Here is a 22,042-nt window from a genome sequence, read left to right as displayed (position 1 = left end):
GAGTTCCTGGGAGTTCTTAAATAACATTAGACACATAAGGGAAAGGTTTTTTTATAGTTATAAATGATTAAGACATTTATGACCCCAATATTATTAGTGACAAATTGGATTTCTTTGTTGATTTTGTGAAAAATGGCCCCATTTCATAACGACCTACTGTAAATGATGACATAGACATTAGTACGACTACTGAAAATGATACTGAGGTCATTTAAACTATTAATCATGAATCATAATCAAGCCAGGACAATTTTTCTCCAAATCTCTTGAAAAAATGTGAACTTGAATTGGTTCCTGTATTGAATCACCTGATTCAGTTGGTCTATGTAAGTGGTATAACCGCAGGTCTATTAAAGATTACCATAGTGAAACCAACTCATAAAAACTGAGCCAGAACCGACGTTTGAAACTGTAGGGCAATATGACTTACATCTATGTTCAGTAAATTACTTGAAATAATTTTAGCCCTTAAATTAGATGATCACATTATCTCTAGAGGACTCATAGTTGATTTACAACAAGGCTTTCATGTGGGTTAGAGATCAATGTTTAGTGTCATGGAGTTTGTATGTGTAGCACTTGATAAGCTTGACTCCGGATATAAGGTAGTGAATATGTGCCTTGGCTTATCAAACACCTGTGACTGGGTCAACCATAAAATTCTTCTGCATAAATGTATTGCCTATGATGTCGATGGGTGGATATTAAGACTCATCCATTTCTCTCTTCAAAACAGAACTCAGTGCACTGAAATTCACTTCAATGATGGTAAGACAATAAAGAGTGTGTGATCTGCTAATTGCATTGTCAGTTCAGGAGTTCCTCAATGCTCCAGTGTGGTTGGTATCTTGACATTTACTACGTCAATGACCTCCCTGCAGTTTGGGATGTATCCACATGTATGTAAGTTGACAACAAGTCTGGCCTGTGCTGGTCAAGTAACTATTTAGAATTAAAGTCTGATGTCACACTTTTGCTGTTTTCACATGTCATTTCTTTGCAGAAATAGATTTTAAAGTAAATGTAAGCAAAACTGAACTAGTTAACTGTGGCATAGGAAGTAATGTTCCTTCCTTATCAATTGTAAATGATAATGTAAGTTCTGAGAGAAAGGATCTTTGTATAAGTTTTTAGGTTTTTTTGCATAAATTTTACTGGAACAAGCATAGTGAATATTTATGCTGAAGGATATCGAGCAGTGTCTACCTACTATGAGGGTTTTCCGTTATTTGGACAGGCATACTTCAAAGTGGTATATGTTGGGTAATTTATCTCTACATTTCATATAGTTTAGCATTGTGAGGTGGCACTTCTACTATTACAGAAATATTGTTTTCTTGTGGAAAAAAAGAATAATTAGCCTGGTTGCCAAGGGGGATACAAGAAGATGGTGCAAATAATTGTTTAAATTTGGCCATAAATTGCTCACATTTTATGTACTCTATGTTTATCAAACTGTTATACTGGTGAAAGAGGACAAAAAATACACTCTTGTCAATAGTCAAGTGTATGAATACAGCACCATACATAAGAATGATTATTTTAGAATAAGAAGATATTTTACCTGTATTGTAAACAGTCCATATGTGAAAGGAGCAGATTCTTATAATAAATTACCAAGATATCGGAAAGACCATGAAGATTCAAAATTTAAAACCAAGCTCAGGAACTGGCTTGTATTAAAATTTCCCTATTGCCTCGATGGCCTCTAATTATAAGTATTGTTATTAGATTTTATTTGATACCTTGCATGTTTTGACTGTGAGCACTGTACAACTTTTTTTGTATCTTATTTATCTTATCTTATAGTAAGATTTAACTTATGCTATAGCTACCATCAGTAATTGTAATGCATGAGGCTTATGTTTACTACAATAAAGAATAAATGAAACAAAATGAAATGTTGTTGTCTATTACCTGCAGTGGCCCTACAGCTGATATTTCTGTACAGTTTGTCAACCACAATTTTTACGGTTTTCATGTTGTCAAAACTCTAGGACACTAATCGCGGACAGATACTGTATCACTGTTTATGAAACATTCACTTATTTCTTAAAGCAAACACATACACAAAAAAATCGCTTTCACCTTGACTGATAGTGATTATAATTAAGGGTAAAATCGTTATTTCTTGTTACAGCTTGATTCCAGATAAACAAAACTGCCAATTTTGTCAGATGTATAAAGAAGTGTTTTCTCCTCAGTTTTCAAGAACTTGTGGAATATTCAATTCGCTGATGAAGATAGGCTTTTTATTTTGAACCCTCATATTATTTTTAGAAAACATGAATTCTTACAAACTAACGGCACCTGTATACCAATTTGAAAACACTACATTTTCAAATTAATTGACTATCAATAATAGTAAGAATTTTACGAAGATTTACGGCAGCAGAATGGTTATCACGGACACGTACAACTATAAACGCTTATTGTTTTCTTCGGTGAGACTGAAAATGCAATGGCCACGATATTGATGAAGTGTACCATTTTTTCAATTGAAGGCTACCAACAGACTTTATTGATTTTTGGTTTCCCAAACGTGTAGTCCACAATGTAACATATCTTGACGTAATCCAAAGATATTCGCATCGGAGTTATTAATTGCCTGAGTTGTCAAAGAAGTAAGTGAAGCTCTACTCGGGACAGTTACGGAGATATTTGCATTCATGATATTCATTTAATTGTTTTGTTTGTCACTGATAGGCGGGGGATGGTAGTTTAGGATTTCTCGTTGGACAGTTAATAGTTTTGTCGTAGACTGAAAGCGTGTTGCGAAATTCACCACCTTAGGTTCAGTGAGGTGTGGTCTCCAAGTTCAGCCATCTTTTTAACAAATATTCTTCCAAGTGAATTTACGAAGGTAACGTTGACGATGTATAATTGTGATTTGTTACTTATTGGTAGATTTAAACGTTTTATCTCTTTTTGTACTGTTCGGTAAGTGATAAAACTTCGTTAAGCTCTTATCTGCCCATTAACGCATGCTAAGTTTGTAGTGTCATTTAGTTCTTAATAAATTACATCTCAAAGTAGAGCCAAACATTTGTGAAAGAAAGGATGGTAATGAATGGTACTGCGCCTACATACGTTAGACACTGACGACAGTGGTGTTTGTGCGCGTTCTACATCACAGTTACGAAGGTGTAATCAGCGATTCGTTTTGGTGTAGCCTGTTGCGTTAACTACCTTTTGCTTTATGGTAACAGCCTTTCGAATGTTAGATCTAAGTTATAGCTTCTTTTGATGCTGAGTATTCATAAATATCTTAAGTAAACTATTCGTAACCGGACCTTTTCGGGGGGAAATGCCTTGTTTCCTGTGAAAGTTTTCAAAGCTTGTTACTAACAAAGGTATAATCATTCATTTGATTGGTTGTCGTAGTGTGTTACAGTAATACAGACTGAATGATCGCAGATACTATTTATACTTGCGTCCCACTTGTAAGCCGATGATCACAAGAAGCGTCAACCAGGGAATACTGTTATTGAAAACAAATGTTGTGCGTAAATACGTAGTCAGACTTTCGCATTAATACACCTCTCTTTTAATATTGCATCAATTAAATATTCATATTAGGTATGGTAGGTCCTAAACATTTGACGTGAGATTCTTTTCGTAGAATGAATTGGCAGTTTTAAGCTATTTTTACACGATCTTCAAACATGGGCTGCATCTCCTAACATTAATGCACTGGTTTCTTAAGAACTAAACGAAACTCTATATTCCTGTTACTCAACTCCCACACTCCCTATCCACAAACGTTCGGTTTTATTTGGACTATCTTGTAAATCGTTAAGGAAAAAAATTGCGAGAAGGAAGTTTTATTTGTAAAAGTACTTTTCAGTATAATTTGTTACTTATTAATGTAATAGATATTTCACTTAATTTGCTACATGAAATAAAAGATTAGGGTTTCTTTTGTTGCATCCACTATATAAGACTTTAGAATTTAGTTTAAAGGCTATTCTTTCGATACAGTCAACCATAACTGAAGTAGAATTGAGTATAGGAAATGTTTTGGAACTGGTAGTTTGAAGTGGGGAAACTAATTTTTCTCTTCAGGGCTGCTTGTAAGCAATTTCCATGTTTGTGTTTGTTTACAATTAGTTTGTAACCATTCTGGTCAGCATGACACCTGTAAATCCCCCCCCCCCCCTCCCCCATAATAGGATTAGTGGAATAGTGGCAACTTGGACATTCTAATTTAAGTTTGTTATTTGTAACTTAATATGTAGGAACCTTTTCAGTTTTAAAATTCTATGTTCTTGGACAAGAAATTAACCAGACTGAGGTGAACCAGATGGTTGTTTAGTGTTGGCTAGATTTCTAACAGGTGCCATGTTAAGGGAACTTGTCATTCATTCCAGATAATGAAGTCTTCTGTGCCGAGTGCTTTAGTGCTTGTTCTTTATACTGATTCCAAACAGCCATTCTTCATACATCATTTTGACTTAATATCTGAATATTCACTGTTGGGTGTAGTAGATAAAATAAAAGTTGTAAATTAATTGAGACTTTACTTTCAATTGCTTTTTGTTGCCCAAGGATGTATTTATGATACAGTAAAACTACTAAATGGTTTATTGGAAAACGTGTATCAGCCATGTACTGTGTTAAATGAATGGTTGTTCTGGTCACAGGTCTATTTTTATTTTTATTTTGGGAAAGGGATGTGGTAATATGGTGTGAGGTGAATATAATCTTGTGCAGCAGCTAGAATTTTTTCGTGTTTTGTAATTAATGAATAAGTGCAAAATTAACAACTATGATTAGGAAAACACCGGCAGTAGTGCATAAAGTTGTTATTTCAGGGTACAGTTGTGAAATTTATAAATTATGATAAGTATGCAACCAGTTTTCTGAAGGGTGGCAGAGTGAACAGTCTTAAGATAGTCTTCAGGTAGGAATAGTAGTTCCTGTGGAGAAACTGAAAGTAAACATTAGTGACTTGCCTTAAAGGCAATTTAGCTCAGGGGATTTGGGGGTACTTGTGACAGGGAAAATAAGTAATACAAGAGCATATAGCAACATTAGTGACTTGCCTTAAAAGCAATTTAGCTCAGGGGATTTGGGGGTACTTGTGACAAGGAAAATAAGTAATACAAGAGCATATAATATATATTTTTTGTTATTCCATGGGACTCACTTTTATGTTTTAAGACTTCTCATGTATTATCTTTTGTCCAACTCTAAAATAAGATACCTACAATTTGTAAGTTTGTTAATGGGGATTTACAGTTACATGAACTAAATTCATGAGGCTTACTTAGTAATGGACTGGAGAGGAGAGGAGAGGAAGGGGGGGGGGACTGAGCTCATTCTAAATTTTTCAGAGGTGTTCTTAAGTTTTCTTTTCATCAATAATGCATTTAATGAGGGAAATGTGCTGTTTCAAGTCACTAATACAGCTGAATTTTAGTGCAGATAAATATGGAATTACCAGTGTTTATTAATAGTGACTAGTATCCCATTCTTTGTGCTGCAATCTGCAATGTTTCCTGTGACCTGCTGAGATAGGCCTGGTGAAAGAAATTGTGCCACATGTTTGTATATATTTGTCTGAGGCATGTAACACTAAGATTGGACTAAAAAGGGAACATTCTTTGTTGTATCATTGTGTGTTAATAATAATAATAATAATAAATTGCATGTTCTGAGTAATAAACTGCTTGTGGCACAAATATTAGACACATGTACAAATGAGGTAAACTGTTGTTTGAATTGTACTTTACTATGTCTTGCCGTGGCACTGTAGATCATTGTCACATTCCAGATTCTCCTTTTTTTGCATGTTAATTTGTTAATGGTGTGATGAGCCTTGATAGTTTCTCAAATTTCCAGTTTTAAATATTTCGGGCTGCATCTTTTTGTTTCTACTAACTTTGAAACTAATAATTATGTTATTGATGAGATGCAGTTGATGCAGCACTCACAAGGGACTAAGGTAATCAAAGGTTCAGTAAGGATGATTTGTGATTAGCAGTCTTTAGTGTTTCGCGTAGATGGTGGCAAGTATTGACTCCTCTTCCACAGTCGAATAATGAAATTGAATCAATATTGAGGAACAGTTTTCAGTGACCTGTAGTGTTGTGGTGTGTGCCTTCAAAAACATCGAGTGTCCCAATAACAATTGTATGCCTAATACACACATCAGATGATACATGAAATTTTCAGTAAAGTCCCAAGTGATTTACATGTATGTGTGGATTACCTTTCTCTAATCCTTTTGTACTCCACCTACTTTACCATTCATACCTGCTTCCTCCCTCGCCCCTGTTCAAAGATCTTGCTCCTGTCAGAGTGAACAGATGAAACAATGAAATCAGTATTTGAAGAATGGTCTGAAACTCTTGTATATAGCACTATAAGTGAAAGGTCCAAAATCACTGTCATTTAGGTAACATTCATGTTCAAAATGTCAGCGGTTTTGAAATTACCTCCTCCTCATGAACCAGAAGAGAAAAGGTACAGTAAATAATGCAAAAAGGAATGACAGGCATTGGGAAATCCAGATTGACTGCTCAGTGGAGGCTCATTAGATGCCATTAGGTAACTGGCACTAAATTTGTGGAAACTTCATCCTACATTCTTAAAATTGCTTCTTTTCTCAATTGCTCCATTGTAACTGTCTGAGTTCTATTGTAACAGAAGTTTGTACATTTCTTCCTTAGCTTTTTTGTTTCTCAGTTTGACAGTTTCTTTTCAACCCTCTCACTTGTCACCATGTTTATCTATTGTTGTCACATGACTAAAGGTGCTCTCCGAATCTCACCATTTTTTGTGGTTTGAACATATTTTTGTGTGATTGTTTTTACTTTAACATTGCTTTTTCTCTTCTGGTTTTGTATGAAAGAATGGATCAAGGATAGTTAGCTACTTGTTCTATGTTCTACTGCCTCATAGTGTTCTCATAATTGAAATTCCATTTTGTTTTATTGTTGTTTAATTGTGAATATTCATTGAATTTGTTGTAATTGGAAGTTCACCACTTGTTTCTTTCATCTTCTATCTTTATGTAATCTTATGGATATAGATATGATTGCAGGCAGTCATTGGTGCTTAAAGAATTAATGGTTTCATCAGTTTGTTGTACTGTATTCTGCTCAGTGACTTAAGTTTTTGTTTTCTCACCTCCTTTACATACCGTGCACTGTTGTTTCAACCTTACTCTGTGCTTTCTTTGTCTATGCTCGACAAAAGCACCAACAGATTCTCTCTCTCTCGCGTAGTGTGTTGGAACACACACATCCATGTGGTTATTCTGTTCTTCAATAAGCTATCAAGTTAGGTGGGACAGTTCTTAAATGTATTGCACTGGCATTTTTGTATGGGTGCACAATTTCTATTTGCTGTGGTTTCCATTTATAACTAAAGGTGAATGCCATTTATAACTAAAGGTGAATGCCATTTATAACTAAAGGTGAATGCCTGTCTCAGTAAGTGGTTTACAGTTGACTTTTACCCATGCCTTTTCCAGTTGTGCCGGTAATAGGTTTCTTGTGACCTTGATGTTGACTGGACATAGTGTCTTGCTTTCTTTCCTCTTCCCAGAATTTGACAGTGCGGTAGTATGTTGATGTAAGGCATGATAAATATGAGAGGCCAGTAGATTTTGCAGGTGTATGATATGTCATCTTGTGTAATGGCACAGTTTTAAAATCTGTCTTTCAAAACTGTTGAGTATCAGAATCTGTGAATAAACAGGCAGGGGCTTATTAATACTGGGACTTCGTGTTTTTTCACTGTATTACATAGTTGTAAGTAAAATCTTTCTGCCACTTGAATAGTATCACTTCAGGGAGCCAGCTGTCTAGAGTTAACAGATGTAAATGAAACCACAAAAGTATCAAGTGCATGTGTTACTTATTGTCTTGCAAAATATGAAAATTATGGAATAGAATGGTTTATACTATAACTTGCACGTCATTCACTGCAGCTCTTGAGTTGTTGCACATTCTTTCCTCTGTTTGTGTTGTCCTGTTAATATAAGTACTCCTGAAAATAGCGTTTCTTCACGGTGACTATATAGGGAACAACAACCCTCATCTTATAAAGAATTATGTCTTTCAGTGCCTGTTAAAATTGTCAGTACTTGGCAATTTATAACTATCAAGATTCACTTTTTGGTGGAAGAATGAAACATTCTGTGACCTTCTGGAACTAAAAAAGTTTCTATTTCAAAACGTAATAATATTTAATGTGATTTTTAAACACGTCCTTGAAGGCAATAATGTTTCATCAGGAATCTGTGATGTGGAAGATGAAAGGGTGAAAAGTGCAGTATTGTCATGTAATCAAACACAGTGGCACAGTGTTTAAAACAATAGGACCTCATTCTGAAGCAGTACAGTTAAAAGAACCTGGCTGATTCCCATTCCCATTCTATCATATTAGAACTGTATCTCTATCATTATTGGCCACACCATTTATGGGACACTAAATGCTTATTTTCCAGCATTCAGAATGTAGGATGTTTTCATGAGAGATGGTTTGGTGATTATACCATTTCCAGAATAATATGCCTGTTAATTTGGATGTTGTTTCCAAATTAGCCGTTGGTGTAACTGGACGTTCAGGCTTTTGGGAGGAAACTGCTCATGCATGTGAAACAAATACATTTTTACACACACACACACACACACACACACACACACACACACACACACACACACACACACACACAGAGAGAGAGAGAGAGAGAGAGAGAGAGAGAGAGAGAGAGAGAGAGACCATGGTTGCCCCCATAGAATTTTTAGTCTCCGCATCCAGTGCTTGAAAATAAACTAGTTGTCAAAATAAATTAATATGAATCAGTCACATTGACAGCAGCACTCTTCAGTGGAAATTTGACCTATTATTTAAGACCATTAGAGTTGGCTGAAAAGCAAATGTGACTGATAAAGATCTCAAAGAAAAAGGCGATCAAAATTAATCAATCGTTTAAAAAATGCAGCTAACAAAAATAAATGGAATGTTTTCTAATCCCATAGACTGGCAAGATAAATGTAAGCAAAAGTGTTGAAATGTACAAGGTGCTTCATTCTAAAGCAGTTTCTTCCCAAAGCTACTTTCTAGAACAGTTTAGTCCAAAAAATTGCAGTGAAAGTCTAAAATTTCAGTTTAGAATGGTAAGTCTTCAGTTGGAACAAATTTTAATCCTAAGAACAGCAACATGCTGTTTTTGAGATGTCACCCTTATTTCCTCAAACATTAAAGGTAGGAAAATTTTTATATATAAAACGAAATTTAGGGTAATAGCTCACAGAATTTTAGCAGAAGCAGGTACAGCAGTAGTGTGTGTGCATGTGCACAACCTATATTATTATTATTATTATTATTATTATGTAGGCAAGGGAAGATACAGTTACAGAAGTAAATGATTGTAAACACAGAATAAGGAATTCTTGTATTTTGCATAAATTCAAGAGGTGTTTTGACGTCATATGGCTTACAAATAAGTTAACTTTATTATGGCTGATGTAACAACACAAATAAAAATGAAATTGGCAAAAACTGACCTTGCATTAATGTAATCACATTTACAACCAAATAAAGTAGTCTCAAAATATATGGTGGATGTGACATATTAATTTAATATAGAAAAGGACAAATTAGTAAGTGGTATGCATTCACATGTTTTAGTAAGCAAAGAAAATTTTCTCCTCAGAATATAAAGGAAATAGAGTATGGTAAAGTTTCAGCTGTTTGTAGCATAAAAATCTGAGTCATCCTGCGAGATAACTGACTTTAATTGGTAAATAGATGACTCAGTGAATTACTACCAGCATAAAACATACATGAATAAATGTTTATAAACCAGACTTTAGGCTGTCATTGCTGACATGTTGCTTCAGGTCATTACTCATGAACAGAGGAAAGAGTAAATAAATTCAATTACATGTGGGAAAAGTGGCAATCTGTTAATCCTTCAGTCCAAAAAGACGTAATTGGTGTCAGAAAAGTCTTTATAAATAAAGCAGCAAAAAGTGTAGTGAAAGTAAAAAAAATGCCTTGTTTACTGCTAAAGGAAATTGGTTGAGGAGATATTTATATAATTATTTAAATGTTTTTAATATACTATATTTTTCAACTGGTCTAAAAAGTAGAAAATAATTTCTCTTAGTCTCATATAGATTCCTAATCCCCTTACAGATAATCCTGAATATTTGTGGTTGTAAATTTTTAATAGCCATGGAAAAACTGAAAAGATTTAAAAACAAAAGCATTGGTTGCAAGCAGTACATAATTTATGCATGACTAATACAAATCCTTACTATTATGTATTGCATGCAGTCTGCATTTTTCATTTTAAATCATACAACTATTTTCATAACTATTAAAGTTTCATAATTACAAATTGTCAGGACTATTTGTATGGGACTAGAAGAAATTATTTTATAGTTTTCGGTCAAAATTAAACACCTATCTTCAATTAAGTAATTAATTTCTACTTTTTAGTTGTGCGTGTGTGCGTGTCAGAGAGAGAGAATTTTTAAGAGGTCAGACATTTTGATGAGATTACAAATGAGACACATGCTAAATTTCAGGTTTATATCTGTTTATCTTATCTGAATCAGTGTATTGTTTCCTCCTGTGTACCTCTTGCAAAATTACCATGAAGATAAAAGAGAGATTAGAGCTCACACAGAGGCTTACCAGCAATCATCATTCTTGTGAACCATTCAAGACTGAACAGGAAAAAAGTGAAATGGCAGTACCACACAAAGTTCCATTTGCCACACACTGGACAAGACAGCTTACATTGCATTGTCATCCAGTTCTGAGCTATCTTGAAATTTTCTAGTCTCTAGCTCATCTGGACGTTAGTTTAAAATCAATTGCAAAATTTGTACTCGACGTACAGACAAGAAATCAAAGTAATGAAAACTTATTAAAAATTGGTGACTGGCAGGAGTGAGTGCAAGTCGGTTTGCTGCTGTTCTGCTAGCATTAATTACTATTTATGCATATTTCCTAAGAAAAGGTGAATGTAGAAATGCAGAAAACATTACACATTAGGTTGTTTTGTGTGACAAAAGTTTTATGTAAAATAGGTAGGAGAAATGAGCAAGCTAACTAGACAGAAATCACTTTTGTTAAAAAATAAACTCCAACTATAGAGAAGCAGTTCTGATTGTCCAAAAAAAAGGAAAGGATCGTTGTTAAAAATTAAATGTACATGTAACATCCTGCATCAGTCTTCAGTGTACATTTTAATTTTACAGGATACTTACAATCGTTCCATATATTAATGTTTCTTCCTGGTCTGTTAATAGTTTTTTTTTTTTTTTTTTTTTTTTTTTTTTTTTTTTTTTTTTTTTTTTTTTTGGGGGGGGGATGTATATTAGTTTAACTGTTGGTGTCTTGAGAGATATGATGAGGGAAGAATTATGACTTATGGAACTGCTTAGTTCTAGGTTTTGCTTTAATAATTTATTCATGATGGGGCTCCACAGCTGATCGGTAAAAATCCAGTACATTGTTTGAGAGAGAAATATTATGTAGCTGTGATGGATAAAAGGTGTACCCTTTCCATTCTATCTGATAAGTCATTGAAAGTATAAGTAAATTTCTGAAATATGTTAGGGAATGTTAAGTATGAGATCAGATTTTCTCTGGCTTCCCCATCTGTCAGATCTGTGACCTGTTGTCATTTTTTATTGCAGAATCAGATTCTACATAAAAAAAACTATGTACATTTTGTCTTAAACATTTGTTTTGATTCTTCGTAGTTTGTGCTGTAATTCGAGAAAATGCATATTCTCATTTTTGCTTGGAAAAACTCTAATTCCTCTGTCTTAAACCCCACCCTATGGGGAGAGAGGGGAGTTTTAGTTTTAGCAAATCAAAATTTACGAAGTAAATAAGTATTTTTTATTCATTCGTAACCATTTTCCATGCAAAAATGAGAACGTGGATTTTATTGAATTACAGCGCCAACTACCAAGAATCAGAACAAATGTTTAAGACAAAATGTGTGTAGTCTTTTTATGTAGAATCTGATTCTGCAAAAAAAAAAATGGGGATCCCATTTGAAATCTTATAGTTGCCCGACCCCTAGGGGGCTGGGGTGGCGGGCTAATTTTAGCACCAGCAGATGTCCCCCTCGAAAATAATCAACTTGGGATTATATATATTTTTTGTGTGAACCTTATTTTTTGAGTTATTCTGGTTTGTCAACTTAAAATTTACACCCTGGATATTGCGGCCTCTTTAATTGTAAAACAATCATACCGTGTGTCAATTATTTGAAGGAACAAGTATTAACTGGGGAATGTAGGAATTTACTACAAATCCCTATGTATTGGTGTCACAGGGGCTGTGAAAAACCATTAGATTCATTATAGTGCAGTCTTTTATGGGCGTTAGGACATCAAACAGGCTGACTTGGAGCAGGAGCGGCACCACTGGACATTTTAATTACCACTGTCTACACTTTCACAAATAAATTCATAAAACTTTGTCAGCATGATCAGGAAGGATTCAGAATTCACACTCATAGCAGTGGAAGTTCAAAAACATAACAAAATACATTTTTTTTTTTTGTGTGTAAAATCTCATCATTTTTTTACTTGCTATTGGCTGCATTTGTTGCTTAGGTACACTTTTTTTCATAAGTAAGAAGTAAGAGATTCTTCGATGAATTTTGCACAGCATACAAACCGTACTTACAGGTGTATGAAACTCTGGAATTTATTTAGTTTTTGAAAAAAATAATTGAGCTGTTAAATTTTTAAACTTCATGTTTAGAAAAATTCAAATTTTATATTTAATTCTCAATTTTTGCCACTGTTTTTAATAGATTTGGAAAATTCTAGAGTTTTGCATTAAGGAGTTTGTGTGTAATAAGCATACCAAGTTTGAAAGTAATAAGATATTTATTTTGGGTGTTACCTGTACTTAAGTACAGAAATTTGTGTTTTTGGGGAAAATGGCCTTCTAAGTTTCTGCGTGTGTTTGGCATTCTTTTAGAACTGTCCAGCACCATAAGCAGGTTCTTTTTCATTTTCTAAATCAGTCTTAATCCTTTCCACATTCCTATGATGTACTCTTCTTGATTTTATCACCTCCAAGAATTATTTATCTGTTTTCACTACACGCTCTTTATCATGTACAAAGCTTTGATGCAGTTCACTCCGGGCTTAATTCCATTTTCTCTAAAACATATTTTCTGCTTTGTACACCATTATTAAAACATAAAATTGCATCATAAACACCAATAGCAAGTGCATTACTTCCCACAATAAAAGTATGGCTTGGTTAAAATTTTCATTTGGATTTTGGATACTGACATGAAGACATTTCTTCAGTAAGTTTTCATTTGCAAAGTCCCTGAATTTGATGGCTTCCTTTACAGCAGTTGTTAGAGAATTCCTGTGACGATATTCTTCACTGCCAGCAATTGACTTTTGGTAGCCACACCATGATTCCTTTCTTTTGGGCACAAGTTGCGGACAGGGTTGTTATCTGTGGAAATTTTGTGGAAGTGTAAGACCCAAATTGCTTGCTTCCTATTTTTCAAGTCCCTCTGTGTTATTTCTCATCTACAAGCCATAATATCTGTAGGTTGTCAGTTTCTGCATTCGTCAGTCGCCCTCTCCCTTTTATTCCATTTCCATCAGGTAATTTTTTTCCTGACAAATCTTTTCTCAGCCTTCTAAGTCTAGTGCCAAGACTTTTCTGTACATGTCCCACACATTCTAACTTCTGCACAATAATTTCAGCTTCTAATGGAGCTCATTCTTGAACCTCAAGCAAAGCTTTATATCACCATCACCAAGGTACTTCACATATAGCAGGCCACAGGAGGCAACAGATCTGGTAAACAGGCTGACAATTCCGTGCACTTCCATACCTCCACTTGAGCCTTCATAGTTCATATTACATTCATGATCTGGAATTCCTTTCACACAACTATGACAAAATTTGCTCAACACTTCAGCATCAAGTGCCTTGCCAGTGTCAATAGATGTTGTTGTAACATTACCATTGTATGAAGTGTGCCCTATTTTTTGCGAGGTACCATCAAAAGTAGCCACTTTGTCCGTATCACCATCATGTTTGATCAGATTCTTCTGCAGCACTTTTCATTGATGATTCTGCAACTTCTTTTCCATCTCCAAGCAGTAAGCCATAATATCTCTCAAATTTTGCTGGAGGAGGTGGAAGATTCATCACTGCACAAAGTGTTCTTGCTGCATTTTGTCCCCTACCAATACAGTGCATGCCATATGCTACCCTCAAATTCACATCATAACATTTGTATACAAATTTAGATGTCGTGCAAGATGCACCAACATTGCATTTGCAGCATGTTAGAGATAAGTTCATAGCAAGACCTTTCCTGGCACTCTCATATTCCACCACGGACACACTACAAATCAAAGCAATGCTTGCACATAACATCGTCCAATGTTAACTGTGACTCTAACATCAACAATAATGTTCCACAAACATTCAGATTCACAGCCTCCGTTTTCATTATTGCAAAAAAAGTTTTCTTCTTGAAGCGCTTGACAGCTGTTCGTTTACCGGCTCTGAGAGATTATATAGTCTTGAGCCCCTGGTGTAACATTTGGTGTAGCACCCTTTACTGTGTTATCTGTTGCCCTGGCGGTGTTGTTTATGGTTGAAGCAATGAATTCTAGGCATCTTATATGATAATATGCAACAAACGAACACACAACACAGCCAAATGAAACTCATTTCGAAATTCTCATCACCAAACTGTAAGCTTTTCAAAACAAAGAAAATCAAATTCACGCTGATAGAAGCAAAGAAAGTATCTATATCAGTAGTCCTTTGTTTCACGTATCTCTGCCGCAAATATAAACATTCAATTTCTACTGAGGGAAATACACTTATATATGACAGAAGAACAGTGTGCAAAGGGGTGGTTGCATTGCATCTCGGTACACGTTAAGACCAAATAACATGGCTTATAATCTCTCAAATATGTATTTTCTATATCAAACTATTCGGGAACATGTTCACTACCAAATGGCATATTTTTGAAAAATCTAATTTTTCAAATTTTTGATATCCTACTCTCCCCCCCTCCCCCCTTTCAAATGGAATGGGAAGAAATGCTTGCATTATAATGGGGTGTACACTCTGCCGTGCACCTCAGTCATTTGTAGAGGATGGATGTAAAGCTGGGTAAAGTTGTGGCAGTGGGGTATGGAGCTACCTATTGTCAACTTCCAAAATCCTGACACTAAACTATGGGTGGAGAGACACAGATGGAGATAAGAGCACACCAAAACAACTTAAACTTTACTTACTTCCAGCATGCTGGAGGGTAATTGGCAGCAACTTTCTGTGATTCAATAAAATTACAAAACTCTTGAGTATTAAAAATGGTATCTGATAAGTAAAAAGTTCATAGGGTGTGTCTAAACATTTATATCAAACATGAAGTAGAGGGAAGGGCAGGTTACAAGGATAAGACGTGTTGCTACTAAGACACTTCAGTCATTGAATTGTACCACGCCACATGTAGCAGGAAACAAACCTGCTTTTCTATGTAGTATACAGATGGCACTTTCACATGAACTGTGTTTGAGGAATGACAATCAACAAGCAGTTCATCATGTGTGGAACGTAACATTGCTCAGGCCAAGAGTAGAGAGCCAGACTCTTACAATGAGAGCATTTTGAAAAGTAATGTATGCGAATTTTGTGTGTGGAAACTCTCGCAGCTTTTTAAATAAAACAAATGTTATTAACTCTCTACATCATTATTCTCCGTGTCTAGATATTTGCAACCCTCTGTCACTAGATGGCTCTGAATTGTACCATGAATATCAGGAATCCGGTAAAACATCAAATCTCTGATATTTCCGCGGTCAGAAAAAGATCTTGCATGAATGGGACCAATGAAGACTGAAGAGAATCGTTCAACATGACAGAAGTGCAAACCTTCCACAAATTGCTGCAGATTTCAATGCTGGGCCATGTGAACCATTCAATGAAACGTCATTGATATAGGCTTTTGGAGCCGAAGGACTGCTCGTGTACCCTTGATGAATGCACCACACAAAGCTTTATGCGTCACATGGGCCCATCAACACTGACATTGGACTGTTGATGACTCAAAACATGTTGCCTTGTTGGACGAGTCTCATTTCAAATTGTATTGAGCGGATGGATGTGAACTGGTATGGTGACAACCTCATGAATCCATGGACCCTCCATGTCAGCAGGGGACTGTTTGAGCTGGCGGAAGCTCTGTAATGGTGTGGGGCATGAGCAGCTGCAGTGATATGGGACCCTTTATGCATCTAAATAAAACTCTGACAGGTGACACATACAAAAGCATCCTCTCTGATCCCTTGCGTCCATTTATGTCCATTGTGCATTCCGTTGGACTTGGGCAATTCCAGTAGGGCAGTGCAGCAGCCCACACATCCACAATTGCTACTCCATGAACTCTCTTCTGAGTTTAAACACCTCTGCTGGCCACAAAACTCCCCAGACATGAACATTATTGAACATATCTGGGATTATTGAACATATCTGGGATGCCTTGCAATGTGCTGTTCAGAAGAGATCTCCACCCCCTCATACTCTACAGATTTATGGACGGCCCTGCAGGATTCATGGTGTCAGTTCCCTCGAGCACTATTTCGGACATTAGTAGAGTCTATGCCACATTGTGTTGCAGCACTTCTGCATGCTTGCAGAGGCCCTTGGGGAGGAATCTTAGTTTGAAACATCTGATAGGGAACTCTGCAGTTAAAATTTCAAAATTAAACAAATTAAAAGAGAGAACAGGAGGTTACTTCCAAATAAAATCACCTAATCATCTTGAGGTCATCCTCACCCCAATGTTGGTTCCATGTCAAAAAGGTAAAAGGGGCCTAAGGAATCTGGAAAAATGGACATCATGAAATGACACCAAAAGTTACCAAAATAATGTAATGTAAAATGCAATAAAAGTAGAGCAGGAGGGATGGGGGAGATAACATATTGCATGAAATTACTTACAAAAATTCTGTAACAATAGTTCCCCGTGCTACACGACCAGGAACACAAACAGGAAAACTAGTGATAGTCAATACTAGCCGTGGGTACTGAAGCCACACAGGACCAAGTGCAGGTGCAGTACAAAAGAGATATGAGATTGGTGACTTGTTTAAAGAGGAAAAGCAGGAAGTAACAGCAGAAAGATGGAACCATGTCAACATTGAGAGAAGAGGACCTCTACATTTTTAAAAGAAGGAACAATATTACGTTATGTGGCCACCTTAATCTTTCTGGATAATGTGATAGTTAACTAAAATATTTTTGATACAGGTCTGTTCATTCATTAATTGTATTAATAGGATGGGAATGAAGACATCTTAGGATTTCAATTTCTTTTTAGCATTGAGTATATGGCCTTTATCGGCAGTGTGTAAGACAGCTATCACTAACCTGCTGCAGCTGATGCCAGTTGTCAGACCCGTTATCAGAGCTGACCCAGAGTTGGCCAGGTCTTTATGGTCTTTAAATCTTGTATAAAAAAATCCTGGAAGTCTGGCCAATGTATCTGCTCTTACACAACTTTCTTTTACTGCACTGATTACAACACACTCCAGTTTAGGAGAAAGAGTCCAAAGGAATTTGAGCAGTAGATTAAGGAACCATGAAGTCTTCTAAAAGGATCCGAACCCAGGAAATCTTTCATAGCTCACAACTTTTGGGGAATCCATCTGATATCATTTTCCAGTTCTGATTTGGTTTACTAGTGTCAGCTATTTGTGTTCCCTGGATTGTCATAACATAAAGCTTAAGTTTGCATGCCAGCTTGCTAACTTATGCACTTTTCTTATGGCTCATGCCATCGGTGTTAATTCAATCTATTCTGATTTTGAATCCAATTGTCATATAGGCCTGTGAAGAACTGTTGGAGTTTTATTTGCTTTGTTCTTATCACAGTTTGTTCCCCAGGAGAGCAAAAGAAAGTGTGGCAGCAATGAAATACTGGAGTCTTTGCAACATATTACACATTTTTCTGCAGTTCCTGCAGTGTGGTACAGTGATTTTGTGCATTCCTCCATGTTTCTACTGTTAGATGTGTGGAGAATATCATCTCAATCTTCTGAGTGAGACATCACAGTAGTGTCTTAAGTAAACCATGCAGTACAGACCAGGACAGAGCTGCGCAGAATGGAGCTGTGTTCGTAGGTGCACAGCAATGTTCGTGTGTGTGTGTGTGTGTGTGTGTGTGTGTGTGTGTGTGTGTGTGTGTGAGAGAGAGATACACAAACGAACCATTTCCTTCGATGTACCGACAGAGTGGAACCTGTTCATTGTTGTGCGGAGCTGCACCATTTGGTGTCCACACTAGCCATTCCACACTTCGCCAATCGCCTTTCCTTGGTTTTGTGCTGTACCCTCCGATGCATTTCCGCTGGTGTTTCAGCAGGTCTTCGCAATTTTGTTTTTGCATTGTGTAGCTGTAGTCCACTCAAACAAATAGTGCTTATAACATTTTTCACATGACTCCCGGTGTCAATGGAAAGTGTAAGTTTGATTTCCATTACAAAAAACAAAAAAAAATTAAAGCAGATCACACTGCTGAAGTGCCTTTGCTGTCCCTTATCCATATAAATGATTTAAGAGACTCTCTGAGCAGATGTCTTAAGTTGTTTGCAGGTAATGCTGTTGTTTACAGACTAGTAAAGTCATCAGAAGATCAAAACAAATTGCAAAAAATCTAGAAAAGATATCTCTATGGTGGCAAAAATTGTCAATTGACCCTAAATAATGAAAAGTGTGAGGTCATCCACATGAATGCTGAAAGGGATCCCTTAAACTTTGGCTACACAATAAATCAGTCAAATCTGAAGGCCGTAAATTCAACTAAATGCATAGGAATTACGATAACAAACAACTTAAATTGGAAAGAACACACAGATAATGTTGTGAGGATGGCAAACCAAACTGCATTGTAGTGGCAGGACACTTAGAAAATGTAACGATATACTAGAGAGACTGCCTACACTATGCATGTCTGCCCTCTTTTAGAGTACTGCTGTGTGGTGTGGGATCCTTACTGGGTAGGATTGACAGAGTACACCGAGAAAGTTCAAAGAAGGGCAGCACATTTTGTATTATTGCGAAATGGGGAGTGTGTGTCATTAAAGTGATACAGGATTTGGAGTGGACATCATTAAAACAAAGGAATTTTTCATTGCAGTGGAATCGTTTGATAAAATTTCAGTAACAGACTTTCTCCTCCAAATGCAAAAATATTTTGTTGACACTGACCTACATAGGGAGAAAAGATAATCATAATAAAATAAGGAAAATCAGAGGTTGCATGAAAATATATAGGTGTTTGTTTTTTTCCGTGCACTGTAAGAGACTGGAATAGTTGAGAATTATTGTGAAAATGGTCTGATGAACCCTCTGCCAGGCACTTAAGTGTAATTTGCAGAGTATCCATGTGGATGTAGAAATGAAAGCTTGGACCAACACGTGGATTTGAACCTGCAGCTCCTGCTCACTAGACAGTTGTGCTAACAACTAGCCACCGTGGTGCAGTGGCTTACTCAGCTGCACTGACTGACCTTGCATGACTCCCTCCTCAGTCCAAATTCCTATTCTCACCTCAGCCCACTCGGTATTCCCCCTAAACTCACAGTTTTGCAGAGGCTCTCCAAGTGTATTGACCTCTGCATTCGAGTTTTGGGCTAATACCAAGTGGGTTCAGGCGACAGTGGGAATTTGGTTTGAGGAGGGGGGATGGCTGTGGTGGCTTAGTGGTTAACGAAACTGTCTAGTATGCAGGAGATCTGGGTTCAAATGCCAGCCTTGTTAAGTTTTCATTCGTCACATCAGTCTGCATCTGACCTTTGAGGCTTTTAACAGTCTCAGGAACCATTTCATGGAGTTTGATGTGCCCATTCGATAGAGCAGGCCCACATTGGTCGTTGTTAGGTTGCTGTTTATTCATAGTGTTTTAATGTCCCTGATAATACATATCGATAAAATGATTATCAGATTAGACTAATTTGGGAGTAATCTATCAAGTGAGCATGTGAAATTCAGATTTAAAAATAATTTTGTTCGTAAAGGGAAACAAACTTATGCGTTCTGTTGATCCTGTGTGTCGCATCAAAGATGTGATGAGCCCTAATTGTTTTTACTTACATGGAATGGTGTCATATCCATACAGGTATATAGTTCTGGCAATACCGACCATGACCTCCTCCTCTTGTGTAGATGCACACACATTCCCTGAGCTCTTACGGGACTTGGTAAGAATGTCTTCCACGAGTAATGAGTGTGTTGGGGTGGGACACTAAGAGTGTAGTATGTGGACATACAAGGTGAGAATGTGGGTGTCGTAGGAGGTGTACGCGAGATAGTCCCTGCAGTCGCATTATCCTCTGTGCCCTTGGTGGCTCAGATGGATAGTGTCTGCCATGTAAGCAGGAGATCCCGGGTTCGAGTCCCAGTCGGGGCACACATTTTTACCTGTCCCCATTGATATATATCAGTGCCCATGAGCAGCTGAAGGTATTAAAATTAAATCTAATTCCAAATTGTTTAGGTTTCCTTCCAGTACATACCATAAAAAAGAAATGGTAAATATCTGCCAAAACACTAGAGAAAATGTGCCGATGACCCTTAGGAGAAAGTGCATTATATACACTTTCTCTTCTATGGTAGGTCATAGTTTTGTGCCTGTCTAAGCTATGATGGTCAGTCTGCTATGCTGTCTGTAATAACTGTATCTACATTACTAGGCCTATACTGTTCATTTATCAGACCTACTCCCCAATTATCTGTACTTGATTTTGTGTTGTACTTGACTTACCAGAAACCTTGTTTCTGTAACTGCACATCACGAATTCCCATCATATCTAACTTCAACCTATTGATTTCTCTTTTAAAGTTCTGTGACATACCTACTTAAGGGACCTAGAAAGCCAGATTTATTTTTTGAGATCATCCTCCTGAATAGTCTCTGCTTAAAGATACAGATGGGGAACAGTTTTACCTCTGGAATATCTAGCACAAAGGAATGCCATTAACATTAAACCATACACTACTGCTGCATGTCATCAAGAAATGTGATGCTGTAGTTTCCTGTTACTATCAGCCTTTTGCAGTATAAACCTGTAGAGGCCTTGTTGGTTAATGTTACAGGGCTAGACCAGTCTCCCTCCAACTTCTGAAAAGGCTGATGCCACATTTTGGTAATTTGTCCTCTCCACAGATAACCCTCTGCTGAACAGCTGTCTGCATAACTGAAGCGAATGAGCCACTCTGTTGCAGTAAGGTCCACGATTCGCAAGAGGAGTTTGTTGTGTGGCAAGGTCCGTGATTCACGGAAAGAGTTTGTTTTATAGAAGTGCGTGCGTGCGTGCGTGCGTGCGTGTGTGTGTGTGTGTGTGTGTGTGTGTGTTTTTACAGTCAGGTGTTTAACTTCAGTGAACTCGCAGAATTGTCGTGTAAGGTTTGTTGCGAGTGAAAATTCAAAGCAGTTGAAGGCTTGTAAGGAGTGTGCTTTTTTATTTTCAACAGTTGAGAAATGGGTGAGTAGATCCAACATTGCTACATTGCAGTTAAAGGGACACATGATATAAACCTAAAAACTGCTACTGCAGGAGGAGTGCTGACTGTCTCGAGCAGATTTGCATTTTTTGTCTGACATGTCGTGCAATTTTTGTGAGATATACTGAAGCTGCAGTGCTCTTCTTTGTCGTGCTGGTGTAAAAGGGATAGAGAATCAACTAAGTGGCAACATCTGTGCAATTCACACATTAATATACTTACTTATATAAGCCGATTCCCATCGTTTCCTTTGTCTTCACATGCATTTCATAAATTCACTTCAAAAACTTGGGTACAAAAACTCTACATAAAATGTAAACGTATTTTTCGTGCCTATTTTTCTCAACACACATGTGGATTTTGAGATATAGTATGTAGAATTAAATCAGCAATTGTAAACCTAACCTCTACGTTTCAGGAACATTTTATAACATGTGGTGGTGTGCCATCGGCCATAAGCGTAACTGTTCTTTTCAGAAACCTTGGC

At 36.7% G+C, this 22,042-nt stretch overlaps 1 protein-coding gene across 2 annotated transcripts in view; it reads left to right on the top strand.

The window, feature by feature from the left end:
- The first annotated feature begins 2,589 nt into the window (after window positions 1–2,589).
- LOC126469896 (ras-like GTP-binding protein Rho1) overlaps window positions 2,590–22,042 on the top strand; it is a 60,299-nt gene continuing 40,846 nt past the window's right edge. The window contains exon 1 of one of the 2 annotated variants that reach the window (XM_050097239.1): window positions 2,590–2,863. The gene's annotated coding sequence lies outside the window, so the exon portion shown is untranslated. The remainder of the gene's footprint in view (window positions 2,864–22,042) is intronic. The other variant, XM_050097240.1, reaches the window with a different exon arrangement.

Source organism: Schistocerca serialis, chromosome 3, assembly GCF_023864345.2.
Source record: "Schistocerca serialis cubense isolate TAMUIC-IGC-003099 chromosome 3, iqSchSeri2.2, whole genome shotgun sequence".
Classification (NCBI taxonomy): domain Eukaryota; kingdom Metazoa; phylum Arthropoda; class Insecta; order Orthoptera; family Acrididae; genus Schistocerca; species Schistocerca serialis.
The sequence above is the reverse complement of the archived record's forward strand: the minus strand, read 5'-3'. Positions and strand labels throughout refer to the sequence as shown.